General features: G+C 40.2%; 1 pseudogene; it reads right to left on the bottom strand.

Annotated features, from left to right (window-relative positions):
• LOC126034254 (nodal modulator 1-like) overlaps positions 1–21,129 on the bottom strand; it is a 36,914-nt pseudogene that overhangs the window by 8,943 nt on the left and 6,842 nt on the right.

Genomic DNA, 21,129 nt, shown 5'->3' with positions numbered 1-21,129 from the left:
CCAGGTACTAAGCTCAAAAGCTGTACCCACACTAATTGAAAGGTTTCTGTCCTTGCTTCATTAGCTTTTTAGCTGATTTATCATCGTCAATTACCATATCCCATAATACGTCTCCTAATCTACACCATTCACTCTCCTCAAATAATAAATCCGGATTCTTAAAGCATCCCTTAACACGACCTAAAGCAACTAATCCCGAAACTTGCTTAACGCAATTTACCCCCCGCTTTTCTAAAAAGCACAGTAATAATTTTAGGGCTACCTCTTGATCCATTGCCGGCCGGCTTCTTGATACTCCTTGGTGCTACCTTGATTAAGGCACCTCGGTTAAAAAGGCTTTGCAGCCTTTTTCCAGTAGCCCTCACTGACGGCGAACCCCTTTTGGACGGTCCAGGCACGAGAGTTAACACACCAACCAAGACGATCAGCGTTCGGTTAATCTTTTGCCCCCCCGTCGCTGCTACCGGTGCTTCTCAGTGTCCGTCGCTCCAATCCCCCTTTCTTCGGTCCCCGTTCGGACGCCATTTGTTGGAGCGGCGGAGGAATGCACATAAGTCGACCCAATATGAGTGATAGAAGTGATTCAACTTTACTTGCACGGATAGCTCATATTCATACAGTTTGCGATAATTATGCCTACTAGTCCTAATATGATTGGTACATTGCTAATGTTTATTCATTACTAAAACACACCCACTTGTGATTTGCAGCTATGCGTGTTCCGTAACTTTCTCATGGGAACTTCTTCAAAAGTTACCTATGAAGTTATGCCAAGGTCACACCGTCCCTGTCTTTCTCCTGATAACAGCGAGACCAGCTGTTGTTTTTCTCCTGATATCAGCAAAGCCAGCTATTTTCAGCCAAGGCCTAATCTTGCTGCTCAAACTGACATTCTTTCACACAGAACTGTGCTCGCACAACTTTTCTATAGACCCATGTCCTTCTTCATCAAGCCAATTCCCAACAGTGAGGGAAAGAAAAAAGCACAAACCAGGTATTTCTGAGCCTGCACCACAATAGGTATTTCACACATCCCACATGTTAAGGGGTAAAAGCACTTCAAAACTCATCATGTGTTTTATGAACAGAAAGTTGTCAAGTAAGTTCTAATCTGGGATGTGAAAAGTCACAGAAACAGTCTTTTTACAGAACTTGAAATCATTTAGGAACAACTGATGACTGATGTTTTCACATAATCTAGTGTATTAACAGTAGCCTGTGCTATGAATTAACCAGAACAGAGTAATTCTTTTAAATAATCCCAGCAGTTGCACAGGAATTTGCAGCTAGGGGTTGTTTCTGTTTCTCCAACAGGCTCATTTTGTTTGATTTCAGTTTCTCAACATTTATTTAATAAGCTAGACATCCTCAAGCTACAGAATAGGCCTGAAGTTCTCAGCAAATACAGTTTGCTCAGAAACCAGCATAATTAAAGGAGGGGTTGTATCATAGTCAAATAAGGCTGGTAGGGGCAGCAGCACCTCCTTACATGAGGCTGCCTGTACACACAAATATTTATCAGCCACTGCGCCTCCTCCAGAGGACACAGTGAGCAAAAGTGATGTTTTTTGTGGACCACTCTGAGGCAGCCTTCTAGCATCTTATACCATTGTTTGTAAACCTCTGGATCAGATATTTGCCAAGACTCAGCTCTCCTTGCAGATAGAGCCCGACTGAATTCCCATTGATTCTGCTCAGTGCTACCACGGTTGCAGCTCAAACCACAGCTCACCAGAGCATGTCCAGTTGTTTCATCAAGCCCACACAACCAGAAGGGACCAGACTGAGGTCACAAAACTGCTTGCTTGTGTCTTTATCAAATCTTAGCACATCTTTCAAAGACAAAAATTTCTGCCTTGAAAGCAAGGGTGATGACACACACCCATCAACAGGACACGAGCATTACATGCAACACAAGACCCAATCTAATATGAAACAGGTACAGGCTTGGATAACTTCCATATAATCAAATTTTGACATAAATTCCTATTTGCTTAGGCTGAACTGCAAGGGTCTAAATTTCCCAGAAGGATGGGAAGCTTGCTCAGGTGCTCTTCAGTAAGGTGATACATTTTCACTTCACACCTGCTCTAACTGTTGGATCCTTTGGATGTCTCCCCAAAAATGCAACAGCTTAGCAATGAGATCTTGGCAGGTGAGATGCTAACAGACTAGTCTGAAAAAAATTCAGGCGTTGCATTTATATTTGTAGGTAACATTTCAAGAAGCTTTTAAACCTGAAAAATGTTACTTTAACTCCTACCACACTAACACCTCTTGCAGATGCTTCCAGCATTTACACCCTAAGCCAAAAGGATCACAGGTGTTTAGCAAGCTCTTTCAGATCACAGTGTGGTCTTTTGAATTCTTAAAATTTCAGCTTTACTATTTGTCTCTTACACTCTCTTATAACTGTACTTTTAAATTCATGTGTCCTATGGTATCGTTGCATTCATATAATGGCTTCTTGTTAGCAGACATGCATGTCAAAAATTCCAGTTATTTCAGGAATTAATGCAGTTCTCTGATACGGAAGACTCATTTCACCCCTGGTGTCTTGCTCTCCCTACAGACAAGGCATCCCTAATCAGGGAAGCAGACCCAGAGATGTACAGGCCAACCTGAGAAAGTATTTCTTAAACATACTCCCATGAAAAATGTAAACATCAAAACAAAGCAGTCAGGAACACTGGAATCTTCATTCTATCTGGAATTCAAATACACTTTCATTAAAGTATTAGTCACAATTTGAATTAAATGTATGCTCTGGCTACTGAACAATTTCCAGTGACCCTGCTAAAGAACCATTGGGAAACCAATGGCCAATACACTTGACAAAGATTAAACACTTGAACTTACACATAACGTGGAAAGATATTCGGAAGATGTAATTACATTTCCACTTAAATCAAACTGATTAATTTGCCAGAACGCTATAGTATTAACATCATCAATGTCGCTGTTCCCAACCTGCAACATAAAACACAGTCGTGTTTCTACCAACAGAGGAACAGTCAACAGAGAACAGTTAGCACAACACAAACATTGCTCACAATTTTAAACAAAAAGAGAATTTTGTTCTATACTAACAACGTGGAAACTTGAAGGCTTTTCAGTTCCAAATACTTTTCCTCCAGAGTGCAGAGCTCACAATGACAGACTTGTGCATTATCAGCACAAGGCTGATGGCATTAAGTTAAACTAAAAATGGAAGAAGTATCAAAAGCAACAATTATTTTGGAAGAGGCTGAGTTGTATACACAGGACTGCCTGATATCTGAACATTGGTCTCACTATTTTGCATCTGTGCTGAGGGATACATATTACTATGCCAGGATGTTTATACAGTTGATTAATGAGGAATATGCTCGTATCATAATATAACCTACTTCGAAAATACATAACTTTATATTCCTCAAAATTGTTTAAAATACAAAACATTTGTGTTTCTAAATCTGAACTCTGATCAGAGTAAGGAAAGACATTTACTCAAATAATAACTGCAGTAACAGACAGGTTACGGTTAGGTCAGGTGCCATATCAACAGTCCGGTGCCACTGAGGCTCTACTTTTTCCAGCAGGTGTCTTTCAAACACTTCTCTCTCCTGCAGAAAATGGCAGGCTAGCCAGGATACTATTAATACAAGCTACTGCATACAGCTGTCACTTGCAGTACATAACCTTCATATGATTTTCTGAAATCTGGGTTGCCATTCTCTTCCCCTTCCCAATCAGCAAGCACTCTCAAGAAGATGACACTAAGGACGTGAAAGACTTCTGCCCTTCTGTTTTCCTGCAAAGGAGGGCACCATGGTCAGGCGGGTGTCCGAACTCAAATAATGACCATCTCCCACTGAAAAGTTCGGGACAACTAACGAAAGCTAATTAACCTTTGCTGGATGTCAAGAGATAAATGCGAGGCAGCTAATCTGAATCTGTAAGGATGGAGGAATATTTAACAAGATTTCACTGGTTTTCAATTCAAAGTTATTACTACATTTTATAAAGATTTGCTAGTCTGAATGACAATTTCACCTACATCAAGACTGCAGGATTTAGACCAAATAAAGCATAACAAAATCTATCTTATCAATCAATAACTAAATACAAAGATAGGATAATATGACAATTTATGACACCCTCAAGTCAATACTGCTTTGCTCTGCATCACAGAGAAATGCTGAAAGGTATTCTATACATATATTCTCTTGTTTCTGGGTGTATAGTTTTTGTAACCATGAAAGAAACCTTTTCACTTGTTTACTGTTTGGGTTTTATCTTACTTCAGTTTTAAGCTATGGTGCAGACACACAATATGGGGACCGTATTTAGGGAGCTAACTTGCTAAAAGCCACTTGTCTAAACAGAATACGTTCAAATACATTGCTGCTGGTAGAAAAGACATAATGCCTAGACAGATGCATTTCATATTTAAGCGATACTACAAAAAAAGAAAAAATTACCTCAATTGCCTGATGCTGTGGTAAAGCTCTTTCAATGTGATCATTGCCTTCAGCTTTGAGTTGGACATGATACACACAGCCAGGCTAAAAGCAACATTCGGATGATAAATCCCAACACTGAATAATACATACTTTAATTTTAGAAAAAAGAAAGAGAATTTTCTAACATTTAAGATACACCACCCAAACAGATCCAGTTAAAGTTTTCCTTATCCTAAATAGAAAACTTAACTCAATAACACTACTAGGGGTGTTTACTGCCAGCAAATACAAAAGGGCTATCACAGAACTTTCACTAGTTTATTACATTACACTATTAAATCATCTGCTATTAAGTGTTTTAGCTAGAAAGAAAATACATTAAACAGGATTAAAACCTGACCAAATACTGCTTTCTACTTCAGCGAAGTCCTTACTCCATACATAGTGGTCCCATAAATCCAGCTTTCACGTTTCCTGCAGAACAGCTTATTTCACATACATGCTGTACAATCAACATCATACATACACCCAATATCCTGCTAAAACCATGCTGTCACAGTGTTTTCACATGAGAAACTAAATGCTTCCCCAAATTCTTTTGCCTAAGAAAATTCCCTGCTATAACTCCTGAACACCTGTTAGACACATTCAGTACCTTGAGTGGGGGCTCGTGTCATGTCATGCGAACTGTCCAGTGTTTGTGGGAGGCCATCACAGTATGCTGGCAGCAAGTTCCACAGACTTATACTAAAAGGTTTTTCCCCTTTACTAGAATGAACGTTCACTACATGACAGTGTTTCCTAACACAGTGAGACTCAAGGGAACCTGAGCCAGCAAACGTGATGAGAAAACAGAAATTGGTAGCTAATTAATAGAACACCTTTTATTATTCCATTAGCACGCTAACATAAAAGTAAATGACAGAGAGCATTCTAATCCTTACCAGAAGGCCACATAGCCTGAATTTGCCCTCTTCATCAGTTACTGTGTCTTCTCCATAGATGCTACAATCCTTCTGACCCACAGGTTCTACTGAGACTCCCTGCTCAGGCTCCCCATTTAAAGAAGAAACTGTGCCATAACAGCTAGAGGTATAAACAGAACCAATTGCTACAGATGTGCAGATGCTGTTTTAATGCACATTTTAAGGACATTTTATTGTTATTACTGATGGAAAAAGTACTTAATATATTTAGCAGAGCATGGAGAAGTAAAGAATTTATAATGTATATGTAAAACTGTTTAAAGCATTAGAATTAGCCGCAGCTCAGAGCACAATTCAGGAATCAAAGTTCTGTGACCTCCATGAACAGGAGCACTTATCCCTAAGGGCAAGGAAAGGAACTTGAAGTCAAGATAGACTTCTATCTTCTTCTATCTATCTATCTATCTATCTATCTTCTATCTTCTTCTATCTTCTATCTTCTTCTTCTTCAAGATAGACTTCTACCTTCTACTTGAAGGTAGATCAACCTGAATTGATCTACCATCCTTAGAGTAGTCTCTCTTCTCCCAATGGACATAGCACAAGCCACTTCCAGTGCCACTGACACAGCGCTTTCATAGCGGTGTCCTGTCATCTGGGCTTAGCTATATATCCACATGCATGAGAAAAGGCCAAAAAAAGTACTTATACACAGCATAATAAAGTTAAATTGTGCCTTCGAAAGTACCCTCCAAACCTTCAGAACAGAGGTGTATCAGGAGAAAACACACATTTTGCATAATGCATCCTGATACAGTACATCACATTTTGCATGGCATTTCAGCTCTACTGACCTGTAAGCTGTTCTGTAACCAGTTACCTGAATTTTAAGATTTTGTCCTTCCTGCACTTCAATCATTTGTGATGATGGTTCAAAGCGAAACTCTTTCATCATGGGTTTAAAATAATACTGCCCTGGGCTCTGTAAAGAGGCATGAAACAAGCTGTTTACTGATAGTGATGCAGAAATTCACCAACTCCAAACAATTGTGTTTCTGCAAGAGCTCCCTGAAGAGCTAAAGTTCTCTGTCCCAACCATAGGTTAAACTGGTTGGAAAATGTGAGCACTGAAAAACAATGAGCGTGGTGGACAATAAACCAATAGAACTCCACCAGGTGATAAAGCCTGAAGAGGGAAAGGAAACTATGGCCCTAAAACCTACCACAAGGCCTCAAGGACACGAAAATGACCAGGAGAGAAGGATGTCTGCAAGGAAACTGTTCAGGCATGTCTACACACATGTACAGATCAATAATCTCATTAGATTTCTTTCCTCTAAGGACTCTCAAATGATCATCAACAAATTGGCTTGTTTCATGTTTACAGACTGCAATTTAGTAACTGAGATCAATCAACATCATCTACTACCTGTTGGGGAGAAACCTCTTGCCAGGTTAGATTTCACATCTTTCACTTGCTAAGATTTTAAGTGCTGTCCACTCCGAAGGACCTACATCTCTCATTGTGGGTTACGGTTTCAAAGTAAACCGTGCATCCCCCTGCTGCTGAAGAGAGCCAATAGCATCCCTATGTTGGACTGCAAAGTAACACAGCGTCACACACGCAGCCACATTCAGAAGAATCAATTTCAACTTACCAGATTGGAAAAAGTCAGCATACCATTATCCTGTGTAAGGAGGTTGGACCGAAACACCCCTCCAGAGAGACAAGAGAACTCCAGCAAGAGCCTGGTCATCCTCTGATTTGATCTATTTTTGAAAAAAAACAATAGTTCAAGTGTAAGTGAGGGTTGCTCTACGAAGAAGGGTTCAGTTCAGAAGCCCCTTACAGAATGCACAGATGTGCTGGCTCTGAGCACTCAGCTGTGAGCAGAAGAAAACTAACCACATTTGCAGTGTATCCCTTCCTGTGAGAGTGCAGGGCTGCAGAAGTTTGTGCTCTCAACATCTGGGCAGTCATAGCCACACATTGCATGTGTCACCAGAACAGTCATTCTCTATCACTTCATAGGACATGCTGGGGGCCAGAACAAAGTATCCCAAAGACTAGAACCAGGCACTAGTTGGACCAGACTGTACCCAAAAAAAGTCACCTTGAGGGATAAAACTCATTAAGGGAAGATGGTCCAACTCTACAAAAGCAAATAAAGCCAGTCTTTTGGACTGCAGGCTCTTTTACTTTATAAGCCTTGCAAAATATCTCCTGCATGGCAAGTCATGACCTACAACTTAAGCACATCCACTGAGATTCTTTCCCCATGACAAAACTATCTTATCGCCAAATCCCACACCCATTTGTGTTTGGCTGGGACACGTCGGTTAACTTTTTTGCCTGTCTAGCTCTAACTGTGCACACCATTCATTCAGAACCCAAAGTGTTTAGGACATTACCTCGAATGTCACCCCAGCAAGAGCAAAAGCTTTGAAGTCCCCCACTGTTCCTTCTACTGCAGTCAAAACAAACCCCTCTTTCTGAGCAGTAACTGTATATTCCAAGTCACTGTGGAGTGGCCCAACACTTCAAATAAAAAGAAAGAACTTGTTTTAAAAAAAGCACTTGGATATCACACACACGTTGTCAAGTCACCATCCCACTTTAACTAAAGAATCCAAAAGATCAAAACAAATCTGTTAATTACCTGTAAGCACCTTTGTCATCAGTGAAAACAGTGATGAGCGGGGAAGTTGCTCCCTTTTCACCAATGACAATCTCGACACCTTCCAATTCAGGATTAATTTGCCCTTCCAGAAATAAGCCTGCTTTTCCATGAATCTCTATCAGCTTTCCAGGACAACTCTCTTGGTCATTGCAAAGGGAATTTAAGACAAACAAGAACGTCAAAAATACACTCACCATTGTGTCTTACAGCAAGAGTTTAACTACTTCCAAAGTGATCAGTTGGTGTTCTTTTATCTTAGAATAAGAGATCAACCCCCACAATTGTATGGCCTCTCAACACATCTTAAAATATCTAAACATTCCCAAAATTAATAACTAAGTTCCAAAGCTATAAGCACCTCTCCAGAACAAACATTCTGGATTTGCTAAGTGCTTTGAGGATTCATTAAATTACACATACTGCAGCCACATGGAGAAGATTCCAACAATACTCCCTTCTAGCTGATATTACACTGAACTTTGACAACATTTTTTGAGATCAAGTTCAGGTCAGCATATGTCATACTTAATGACATAAGTAAAATTTAACTACTACCACCCCCCCTCCAATGTATTTAGAATGTGCACAACAAAGAGGCACATAAAAAGAGGTACCTAACATTTTCTAGTGATTTCAAACAAAGTATGTTCACTGAGGGCAAGATGGACACTGACTTAACAAGTATCATTGATGGATGGATGATAACCCTGACAATTGTTAAGTTTTCTTTCTTGTGAGTATTTTTATTATTGTAATTTACTACACAGAAAACTTAACAGAAACTTGAATTTGGTAACAAAATCAAAATACAAACACTGCTTTTGCACAACTATTTTTCTAGATGAGAGCAATGTGAACAATTCTGAGAATCTGGCGTAATATCCAGAAATCTAGCCCTTCCTCTTGTGCCAGGTGGTCTTTCAGCACTTACAAGCATACTCTGCTGATAAAAACTGTACTTGCACCCTCTACCAAACACCCATGCTTCCAAATTCCAGAGTGAAACTGGCCCAATGAAATAGCTGCAACTGCTACTTTCCTAACATTACCTTTGAAGAGCTAGTCATGCATTCATCTGTAAGGATACATTTCTGCCTTAAAAATCTACTCCTTTCAAGCTAGATTTTATTTATATTTACCTTTACTAACAACTGTTTCCACATAAGGCGGGTAGAAAAGCAGCTCTTTTGATGACGGTGTCACAGTAATTTTCTCTCCAGACCTGTAGAACACAAATAAGATACAAATAGAAGCAAATGGAATTAGTAGCTCTCATGTAGAACAGAGTACTGCATATTGATCCAAGAGTCCATCTAAATACCGCAAGGAAAAGGTATCAACAATAACCTAAGCAAAATTAGTATTATGTGGTACTAGTTCCCATCTAGCTGACAGTCAACAAGAACAGGCTGGGTACCGATACAGCAGCTCTTTCCTATATGGAATATATCACTGTTCTGTTTGGTGGAAACACCAAACAACAGTTCAAAGAATACACCTCATCCACTGGAGCTTGGTATTACCTTGCCCAGTATGAAAATTCATATAAGAATAGTCCTTGGAGTTCTTCCACCATTTCTTGCACTGGTGGCTTTGTTCCTTCCTCCTCTTGGCCCTTCTTTTCTCTCTCCTGTCGGCGGGTCTCAATTTCTGCCAGCTGCTGCTCCCTACGTAACTCCTGTACAGATTTCAGGGGCCCCAAAACTAATGCAGGTTCATTGTCAATGTATGACCTGAAAACATGGAGGAGAAAATAAAATCATCTGCTTTCCTATGGAGGGATAAGAGCTTGTTATACCTGTTAATTACTGCCTTTATACCACAGCAGACAAGTCCCAGGAGTTTTTTTTTACATCCATCCCTTTTTAATTCTGCTATTTATTCCAAGCACAACTAAAACTTTTAACCTCCATATCAATCACTTTCTACTAGAAAGGCTCATTCATAGGGAGTACAAGCAACCTACTTGGCCTAGGAGGAAAGGACCTACTTACAACTCTCACAAATTTTGCCCCATCATGCTGTAACCATCCAAGAAGTTACGGCCCTGTTGCCTCCTCCTCCCCTCCGCTGTGCCTCGGCATCCCACTGCAGAGCCAGTGTCACATGCCTACATCTCAACCACTTTCTGGAGTCCAACATCTTAGCTTAGCTTAGGTTTTGGCAAGTAGCGAGTCTTAATTTTGCACCAAGTACCAGACACCAGCTCTGCTGCAGGGGCAATAACCTTCCACAGAAGCATGGACAAGCCCGCAGGAATGGTAAATTCTTAAGCCAAAGGACCTGTTTGCAAGAGTACCCTTAACAAAGCCCTAAACTGAAAGGCCGGAATTCCAAATCTGAGGACAAGCTTAGTAAAGAAAGGCTGAATTATAGAAAATAAACAGAAAGACTGGTAAGGTCATTTTTTTTTTTCCAGTACTAGGAACCTTCCCTCAGAACCTACCTCTCAGGAGTAGAATATACAAGGAGAAAATAACTCCTATCAGAAATAAACACTTTCAACAGCTGGCAATTCCCAGGAAAAGCTCTGAGTTCTAACCTATCTGCCCTATACATTGGAACTATCCAGCTATCTTGTCACTGTCAACTGAACAGATTGCTAGTTAAGTTTAACCAAGTTCTTTCAATCAGCTCAGAACAATGCATCTCATTTCACTTTCCCTGATCTTACATCCTCTCTTTCCTAGCAATTTCTTCTAGTCTCCAACCATCCTTTGTATCTTATCTTCTGTCTCTTCTACAATAGTCTGAAAAACTGTTGCAGAACATTTTAAAATTCTCTACGAGGAGTGAACCAAAATGATTACGATTACTTTTCCTACAACCACTTCAGATTATCAGGATAGTTCTGCCTCCTGCTTCAGTCTTCACCTATATTATATTTTGTCTTTTTTAAGAAAAACAGATACTATTGCTCTATCACACTAAGTTTCATCAAGGCTTTAAATTCTTTCTCTGCAGTCCAGAGACAATACAGAAACATATAGAAATTTTTTTTTTTGTCTTAAAACCTATTAAAAATCTGTACAGACACACACAGAGTCTCATGATATTCATAGTAGATTACTAACGTCTCATTTTTCAAACATAACAAGCCATCATCCAAAATTGTTAAGAATCAACTTTATTTTTGGTTGGCGTTTTTGGGTTCTTTCGGTTAACTAAAAGTTAACAGGTCACTGCCATGGATCTGGTACACAAACACAGACTTGCAAAAGCAATTGGCTTGCTTTTAAATCCAGAGCTGTTCCTTTTAGGTTGATGGCATTTCACAAATTGGACTTTGGCTGAAAAGCTTCAGGCAGGCTTGAACAGAGATGGTCTGTGGCAATTGAGCTGCCTTCAAAGCACTTGCCAATAGTCAGGAAAAAACCAACCAGCCTAGAAGGTTGGTATAATATTCACCTCCTCACTAAGTTGTTTTTAAAATCCTAATGGCTCTCTGCTGTCTCAGTGTTTCTTTCCCAGCTGCTGTAGTTGCCCAGCAGTTGCAGTTACAGGTTCATTAAATTTGGGGAACTCAAGGCAATGCTCTGCAGGTAATTTGTTCTCTGAAAAGATGTTTTCTACACTCAAAAAAGTTTGAGAACCCATAGTCTAGAACAAGTAGACATCAGCAGAGCATTAACAAAGCACTTATCATTATCAGACACTTCCAGGCAGGTCTGGCACCTCATACAATTAAAGCTGTTCACAAATCAGTGCTCCCTAGTGAGCTGTCTGTTCCCCTAACCATAAATTGGTGCATTAGCGTGTAATCACTCTGCATGGCTTTCCTTTTATAACCCTCTTCACGCCAGTAACAATGCTCTAAAGCAGCAGATTCTCATTCTGAGGAGACAAAAAAGGAAAAAAATAGGTGCCAGTGCTAAAGAGCTCAGACCTTAGCTAAAACAATACCCTCTGAATTCTGAAATTTCCATTCATTAAAGTGTATAAAACCTCAGAAAATCATTCCTTTTTAACATGACACACAAGTAGAAAGCAGCTATATTGAAATGAAGTGACAATGTTCAAAATAAGGGCTGGGAATTATTTATCTATCTACAAAGAACTCGAAGCACAGTTTAGCATAAAAACATCTTACAGTCTAGAGTTGGATGCCATCCCTTTAGAAAGCAGCCACTGCAGTATTAAAACCAGAGCACAACTTTATGAGAGAGATTTTTTTTTCTTCCACTTTTTATAGCCCCAAGATTTCTTTGTTCTCACTTAATGGTAATAGTCACATCCATCAGTTTATCTGTTACAATCCTGCCAAGGACGTGGTGTCAAACTGCCATGAGCGTCAGTATACTAGGTGAGGACCTGTAAATACAAGTAATAAAGAGATTAAGTCAAGGTTCCCCTCCTACAGAAAATAACCAAATCTTATTTAGCAGAGTTTGTGTTCCCGTCCCTAAATTTGAAGTGCTTTATAAAAGACGACATACAAATTACACAGCAAAGCTGTAGTGCTGAGATGATAGCATATTGGAAAGGGAGCATTTTCTGGCTCTGAACCCCAAACCACTGCATGACATTGGCCAAATCAATTCCTTCCTTTGTGCCTCCTGCTTCCTCTCAAGCTAAAGCTGATCTGATTGATTTCATATGTACAATCCCTTTACACACAGCAGAAGACTGAAAAGTTTGTCCTGTTAGACATAGTTCACCAAGATGCCCCAAGTCTAATGGTGCTTTGCTGCCAAAAGAGGGTTTCTGTTTCTATTCACTCACTCACTTTGTGCTGGCTCCCCTGTTGAGCGTATCTCTCTCTGAAGTACTTTTAATTCACTAACACAGTAGAAAAAAATCAGACTTTAATGCTGAATTTGTTTTCTGCTATGTTCATGAATTATAACTAGTCTGGGAACAGAAACCCTCTTTTTGGCAGCACAGAGCCATTAAGCGCTTTGCCAGACCGTGACCTACAAATAACTAATAAAACATGGCTGACTTAGAAAGAGCAGCACTGCTTACTTGTGATTAGGGTGAATATTTATTCAGTTTGCAAAAACTGAGGTGAGCAGAATCAAATCACCACAGTCATGGCACTTGGGACATAGAATGGTCATATATGCCTCTTAGTAAACTTACTATCCTATCTTTTGCATTTCAACTCTCACAAGTGATGAACAGTTTCCACTGAAATATCTCTCCTTTGTTACACAGCAAAACCATTAAACATTAAAAAGACAGAAGGTTGACAAAAATATCCATTTAAAGTAGCAAAAACGTCTTTAAAGCCTATCATTAGTTGATTTTGGTTTTTTTAAGACTCCAAAGGGCAAGAGAACACATCTGAAACGTTTTGCTAAAGCTTCCCTCTATTGGTTAGAGACCATCATAGCAACACATCCTGAATTGCTGAAAGAAAGCAGCTGCAGAAGAAGGAAGCTTTATGAAAGCATACTGAGAGACATAAGATCAAAACCAGATTTTGCTCTTATGTGTCGTAAGTGTAATACTCATGTTCAAACTGGTGGCAGGAACGTGGGGTCACTTCATATACACCTGTAAACATGTCAAAGAATGATCATGTCAAAGTCAAAGAATGATTTGCTGAAAAAATTCAAGCATACTGTGTTGGCTGAATTCTCAAGATCCCATTGGACCTGAGGTATAGAAACAATTACAAAATTGACTATGTATCTACTGCCTTTCACATGGACACTTGTAAATTTAATTCACCTCTGTTCAGTCATAGATCATTACTGGAAGCTGCGCAGTTTCTAATGTACACTGATACAAACCACAAATAGGCATCACTGCAGATAAACATAATTACAAACACAACAAACCAAACAAGCTCAAAGTAACCTGTTGTGGTCCCGCAGCTGATACCCTTTGACGGATTATAGAACCATTGTATTATTGTATTGTGAAGGAGACCACTGGCTGCAAGGATGAAATGTTCAAAGCTGCAAACTGAATCAAAACCAAATACATTTCTTAACTGTTTTGCTAAGAAACCATAACAGAGAATTAGGTCTAAGACATTAAAAGGAGAAAAAAAATTATCTAATTTTAAAACATTCTTTTTTCCTGTTATAGATAACCCTGTGGTACTTTTTAACAGTTATCCCTGAAGAATCCTGTATTGAAATGAAACTTTGTTTTGTCAGTCATGTTCTAATGTGACTGACAAATAGAACCCATACAAACAAGATTATTTTAACATGTTCTTCATTCATCAAATATCAAAGCCCTTCACCAAGTCCAAAACAAAAAAATTATTTTACTTCAGAGAATTCTAAAAATTTAGGACAGACCATTTATATACAGATGTAAATCAAACAAAGCCCTTCAGAAACCACAACAGATTTTCTTCTTTTTTTTTTTTTTTATTCCGAGGAGTATTAGTTGATTGGTTCTTTTTCATTTTTTAAACTAAGATTTTAGCGCTGTTACCTGGCTTTGAAAGACAGAATCTATTCACTCATTTGGACAGGTTATAAACACCAACGTTCTCTGGTCCATTTCCATCTTGATAAAATTCCTGTGAAGCCACATCAAAATTCACTATTAGTAACAACCAAACAACAAAATGAAAACAGTATTTTCCTTAAAGATATATTAATGCTTCTCTTTTATAGCAGCTAACAACACAAGACCATTTTACCAAATTGAAGAGACAAATCTAAAAGTACTCTAAACATCAATGTTGCTGTGCTATAGGACTCCCAGAGACATGAGAAAGCCTTAATTCCAAGCATAATCCAACCTACCTACACAAGGTCATCAAAAAAAGACAAGAACATTTGTTACCTACATACCAGTGTAATTGCACGAGAAAGAGAACACCTCAGCATATATCCAGTCTGCCTGAATTCTACTCCTGAAACATCTTCCTCCAGGACTTCCAAAGACTTATTCTTCCAGCACCAGTCTTCATTACAATGCTTACTAGAATACATACCACACAAAGCATTTTAGTAATGTGTGACTAAGGGCAGGTTTTGTGGTATAAAAAGCTTGCATCACCCTAACTTCCCTGACAATGAGCTTCAAAGCCAGATACACAACAATGACTGCAGTAACAGACCTGGCTCACAGCACTGCAGTATCACTAGGAATCCAGCATATCTCCTAACAGAAAAGCTATTATAAAAAGGAATAAGGAAGTCTGATCGTCCTGGAAAGTTCTGCAATGTGCACTATCATTGTGATAGTCAAAGAAGCCTAGAGGACATCAGAACCTGACTCCAATTTCACCTGGTAGAAAGACATTCTGACTCGTGTATAAAACCAGCAATCTGTATATACTCCTTCTACACCTTTCCCTGGAAAACAACTTCTTTTCATAGTAGGCCAAGGCAGGCTGGCCAAAACCAGTATTGCTCTTAGGAGAGGTACTGTGGAAGCAGAAGAACCATAGTGTGCCCCTGTTCTTAGGCTTGGGACAAGTCAGTTCGTGATAAAGCCCTTCTTCCTCACACCAGCCATGTAAACCCTAAAACTTAGGGGAGCGGTTACCTGTAAGCTGACAGAAATGTTAAATATACAACATTAAGAACACTTGATGCACTGTTGTATAGTATTTTTCCAGATTCTCTCAAGTTTCAGAACTAGTTCCATGTTGGGCATACTGCAAATGGTATCCATAACAGAAGTATACAGATTCAGTCACAAATTCAGCTACTAAGGTAACACTTCAAGCAGTTTCCCATAACCCTACCTTTGTATTTGCCGGGTAGCACATTTTCAAATGTGAAGGCCACTGAGTCCATGTTTCAGGAGAGCTGCAGGTTGCGTTTTTCACCCCGGTGGCTCACAGACTGTAATGTCACCATCAGATCACCACAAGCATCTATGCAGAAAAGACAGCAGAAAATGAGACTGCATTCTGGCTTGCCAGCTTTGCCTCCAAAACCCCCCACTCCAAGTAAGCTTCATGTGTGCTAACATTAAAATGATTGCTCTCTTCTAGTAGAGAATGTTTCCAATTATAACTCTTATTTCTTTTTTGCATTTTTCCGCAAGTTTGAGACTGTTAATCATATTCTTTTATTTAACAGCAAGTAACCCTTGCTGTTCAGAGACTACAGGGCCCAGTAAACACCTAAGAGACAGAACACAAAGTGCAGAGGGGATTCAGAGAGGAAAAAGGAAGGGGTAAAAATGACAAAAGCCAAGCTCCAATCATCATCTGCTGAAATCAGTGGGTAATTAAGGAAAAAAGCAGGAGAGAGGAACCTTAGACTAAAATAAAGACAAAAGCTTATGAAAGAGAACAGAGATTGCAAGCTTCTGTCAACAGCTTGAGCCTCTATCCTACAGACTTTTACATGCACTTCTTTTATTTATTTTTTTTTTAAATGTCTATTTTGCTTCCAATACTTTTCAGATTGAGGTACAGTATCCCTAACATCAGCCAGGAGCACTTCCTTCCAGAACTTACCCACCTTATGAGAAAGGCAAACAGGTCAGGTTTCCTTCCTGAGGAAGGAATACTTATTCCTTGCAAGTATTAAAAATAGGTACATAACTTTACTCCAAACTTTATTAAGGTACCTTATCAGGCTGTAAGGTCTCCCAAAAAAAAAGAGCTGCTTTATCTATATGCTGGAAGTTAAATTTAATTACCTGCTGATGGGGCTAACCACAGCAAGTATCTTGGTCTAAACAGTACTCATTCGCACATGTAGCGCTAACGTTCTCTGTTCCCATTTCCACTTCACTTTCAAAACTGGCTTACCTAAACAAGAGATCTTCCCTGAGACGGATGCCAAAAACTGAGAGAAGGTCACATCCATTACTGGTCTGTCTGTAACAGTAACAGGGAACATTTTGGGTTTCAAAGTCAATCCTACTCTGGTCTCAACCTCTGGAATAATTACCTGTAAAGTATGTCACATCAAGACATCACCAGCTTTTAGATACCAGTCCAAATATACCCACTCTGCTGAGTTCAATCCACTTACCAGAAATCGGAAAATGGAAATTTACTGTAAATCAAAACCAGCCTCCCAAATGTGCTTTTCAAAATTCTGTATTAAAAATCCTCCAAAGAACTGCAATAAAACTGAGCTAAAAATGCCCCAAACAGCTCAGTTTCAAAAGTCTGAGTGAATTTCACTTCAGGATGTACTGCTGCTTCTACATCAGGCTATTTCATTATCTCTGATGATAGTTAGAGGCCTTATAATCATGCACTTCCTTATCTTCCAGCCTGCGCTATCCCCCACAATGGAAGATTCTTGGTGGCTCTGCTACCAAGGTTCTGCTGTAATCTATAATCTCAGGAACTATTTAGGTATCTGAGAAAGGTACACACTATATGTCTTACTCACAGGATAATATATTATAATAAGTGATCTAAGGGATATCACAACTTGTGATAAGAAAGAAAGAACTTTCAACCCCAATGGCCTGATCTCCTTTAAACAACTGTAAAGGACAAGGAGCATTGGAATCTCAGCTTATTAAGGGGGGGGGGGGGAAGGAAATTACTGTCATCATTTAAATAGTGTGAACAGGATAAAAGGACCAGGAAAATCTAAATTCAACTTCTCAAATTTTAGAAATTAAATGTTTAAAATCTAAAAACTCATGATAGTCCTATAATGAAGACACAGAAGCTCTTTCTTAACTGAACATTTGTGATGGGTTGACCCTGGCTGAACACCAGGTGCCCACCAAAGCCGTTCTATCACTCCCCCATCCTCAGCTGGATAGGGGAGAGAAAATATAACAAAAGGCTCGCGCGTCGAGATAAGGACAGGAGAGATCATTCACTATTACCGTCACGGGCAAAACAGACTCAGTTTGCAAAATTAACTCAATTTATTACAAATCAACCAGAGCAAGGTAATGAGAAATAAAATGAAATCTCAGAACACCTTCCCACCACCCCTCCCTTCTTCCCGGGCACAACTACCCTCCCAGATTTCACCACCAAGCCCCCCCAGCGGCACAGGGGGACAGGGATGGGGTTTATGGTCATCACACGTTATTTTCTGCCGCTTCACCTCCTCAGGACGAGGGCTGATCACACTCTTCCCCTGCTCCAGCGTGGGGTCCCACCCACGGGAGACAGTCCTCCACGAACTCCTCCAACGTGGGCCATTCCCACGGGCTGCAGTTCTTCACGAACTGCTCCAGCATGGGTCCGTTCCACGGTGTGCAGTCCTTCAGGAGCACACTGCTCCAGCGCGGGTCCCCCACGGGGTCACAAGTCCTGCCAGAAAACCTGCTCCGTGGGCTCCTCTCTCCACAGATCCGCAGGTCCTGCCAGGAGCCTGCTCCAGCGCGGGGTTCCCACGGGGTCACAGCCTCCTTCGGGAACCCACCTGCTCCAGCGTGGGGTCCTCCACGGGCTACAGGTGGATATCTGCTCCACCGTGGACCTCCCTGGACTGCAGGGGGACAGCCTGCCTCACCAGGGTCTTCACCACGGGCTGCAGGGGAATCTTCGCTCTGGCGTCTGGAGCATCTCCTCCCCCTCCTTCTTCACTGACCTTGGTGTCCGCAGGCTTGTTTCTCTTACATGTTCTCACTCCTCACTCTGGCGGCAGTTTCTCCCCATCCCAACTTTTTTTTCCTTCTTAAAAATGTTATCACAGAGGCATTACCACTATCACCGATTGGCTCGGCCTTGGCCAGCGGCGGGTCCGTCTTAGAGCCGGCTAGTATGGGCTCGCTCTCTCTCGAACACAGGGGAAGCTTCCAGCAGCTTCTTACAGAAGCCACCCCTGTAACCCCCCCCCCCAAACCTTGCCAAACAAAACCAATACAACATTGTATAAACCCGATTTCGCCTTAAAACAAAATGCTCCACGAGGGTCAGTTTCTGTTGTAAACAGTGATGCTTTGTCTTTGTCTTGAGGCATCATGGTTACCTTGTATTTACTAATTTGTTTGACTGTGTCAGGGAAACGGGTTACTGAGATCCGGCCACACACACTGACTCTGTTAAATAAAAGCCAGCCATAAGAATAAATATCTTGATTTGACAAAGCTCATAAAAAAATATTTCTCTTAAAACTTCCTTAAAAAGTAAACCTCACTATGTTGAGGTCCTAACACAGGAATTAGAATGGATTTCTCCTGAAAGAGCATTCATTATCAAAGAGGTACCATAAGCAAACACAGTGGAACAAGTGCAAACTCATTTATGACTAATGGGATCTTTTCTTTTACAATGAAGTCACCATGATGTTATGTTACATTTTTATTTGCAAGCAACTTGCTTCATTCTTCCCCGCCACCAATCCAATCACTTCAAGCATTTTTTCTGGCTAGGCAGGCAACTGACTTAGGATTGCCATCCCTCAGGTTTTAAACAGTTTCAAATGTTTTGAGTCAAAGACCTCAAATATCATAGGTGATTCACTGGAACACAACCCTAGTACACCTACATTTGTGAAAACACAAGACAAGATGACAAATGAGAAGCTGTCAAGTTTTACTTTTCACCTTCAACAGCACAACATATTTAGTGACTGAAAAAACTGTAACTGATCATTTAACAGCACACTTTTTTTTCTAATTAGCTACCTAAGTCTGTATGAGCTAGCTGCCATTTGCCTCAGTAAATTCCTAGTTTTCACTCCTCTGGAAGGTTGACACTACTTCCTCCTCAGGAGAAGCTCCTGGTCACAGAGCCATGCCCCTTTTGTCTTCCTCAGTTCACACCGTATCTCCTACCACTGCACAGCCTTACACTCCCAAACTCATCCTGTTCACCATTATACAGGCTTACGCTCAGCAGTCAAAGAATCACAAATAAGAAACAATTCCTATTAGACAACTATGACCTTGAGAGTGAGCAATAAAATGTAGAGGTTCAGTACAACACTGCACCAGACAGTTATGAAACTCCATTCTTGCACAGAAGGAGGGTATCTGAAGTGCAGCAGCAGTGGCAGAAAGCTTCTCTTTTCCTTTCTTGGTTCACTTGCTGTTCTAAAATTGCTCAATATACTCATGTCTTAGCATCTTCATTTGCAAGGGAGAGGTTATTTAGAGGGTCCTCTAAACCTTAATTAGTATTGAGAAAAATACTGTGGACAAAACGTTATCCTGCACTCATGCTGCCCTGTTTACCTTGAATTTCTCGAGCAACATTTAGCTCCTGATAACTGTACGCAAGTCTGGGCATGACATGCAAAAGAACCACCCGTTTTCGAGACCTTGTCCACACATCAAATTATATTTTCATCATGACACCAGTACTTACCCTGTTGCAATGATGTTTGCTAGCTGAGGTGTATTTGGTGCAATCTTCACAGTAATAGTATCAAAGAACAGATGCTCTTTCCTAGCATGAATTGCGTATGTACCTGTTGTTATGTTCTCAAGGCGGAAAGAGCCATCAGCTTTTGTTTTTACTGTAAAAAACAACAAGAAGAGTTAAAAAATAGAGCATGTGTTGACTGCCTATCCTTATGTGTCAAAAAGAGACAGAGGGTATGCACTGCTTCAGGCTATTTTTAATTTACATTGCACAACAAAGAAAAGAAAGAGTATTACGTTTTCTTACTAGGCCACAAATCTGGCATACAGTTGAAAGAAAATTGAAAATTTTCAACAGCAAAACAAATGAACACCTAATACTCTCATTGAAGCCAGAAAATGCAAAATTAATTAACTGCATGAAAACCACTTTAATATTTGAAATAAACTGCAACAAAAGTAGTGTATTATCCTGAAGGGTTAGTTCCATCTAGTCCTGTACTTGAGCTCAATAAAGGATTCCCTGTAGCAAGAAAAACCAAGACCACTGCATACCTTTAATCTGATTGTTCAGAGTCACGGTGGCATCAGCAACTCCTCCTTCAGGACCATTTAACACCCTGCCTGTGACAGAGAAACCCATCACATGGAAAACAGGCTGAAATGGGAAAAAAGTTAACATTAATCTTTACTCAGTAAACGCAAACATACACCTACAGCTGTCCTGGTTTCAGCTGGGATAGAGTTAACTGTCTTCCTAGTAGCTGGTATGGTGCTATGTTTTGAGTTCAGTATGCGAAGAATGTTGATAACACTGATGTTTTCAGTTGTTGCTCAGTAGTGTTTAGACTACAGTCAAGGATTTTCCAGGCCAGGGCAGAAGAAGTTGGCACAGGACACAGCCAGGGCACCTGA

This window comes from Accipiter gentilis, chromosome 33, assembly GCF_929443795.1.
Source record: "Accipiter gentilis chromosome 33, bAccGen1.1, whole genome shotgun sequence".
NCBI lineage: Eukaryota > Metazoa > Chordata > Aves > Accipitriformes > Accipitridae > Astur > Astur gentilis.
Note: the sequence above shows the minus strand (reverse complement) of the source record. Positions and strands in the feature narration are given on the sequence as shown.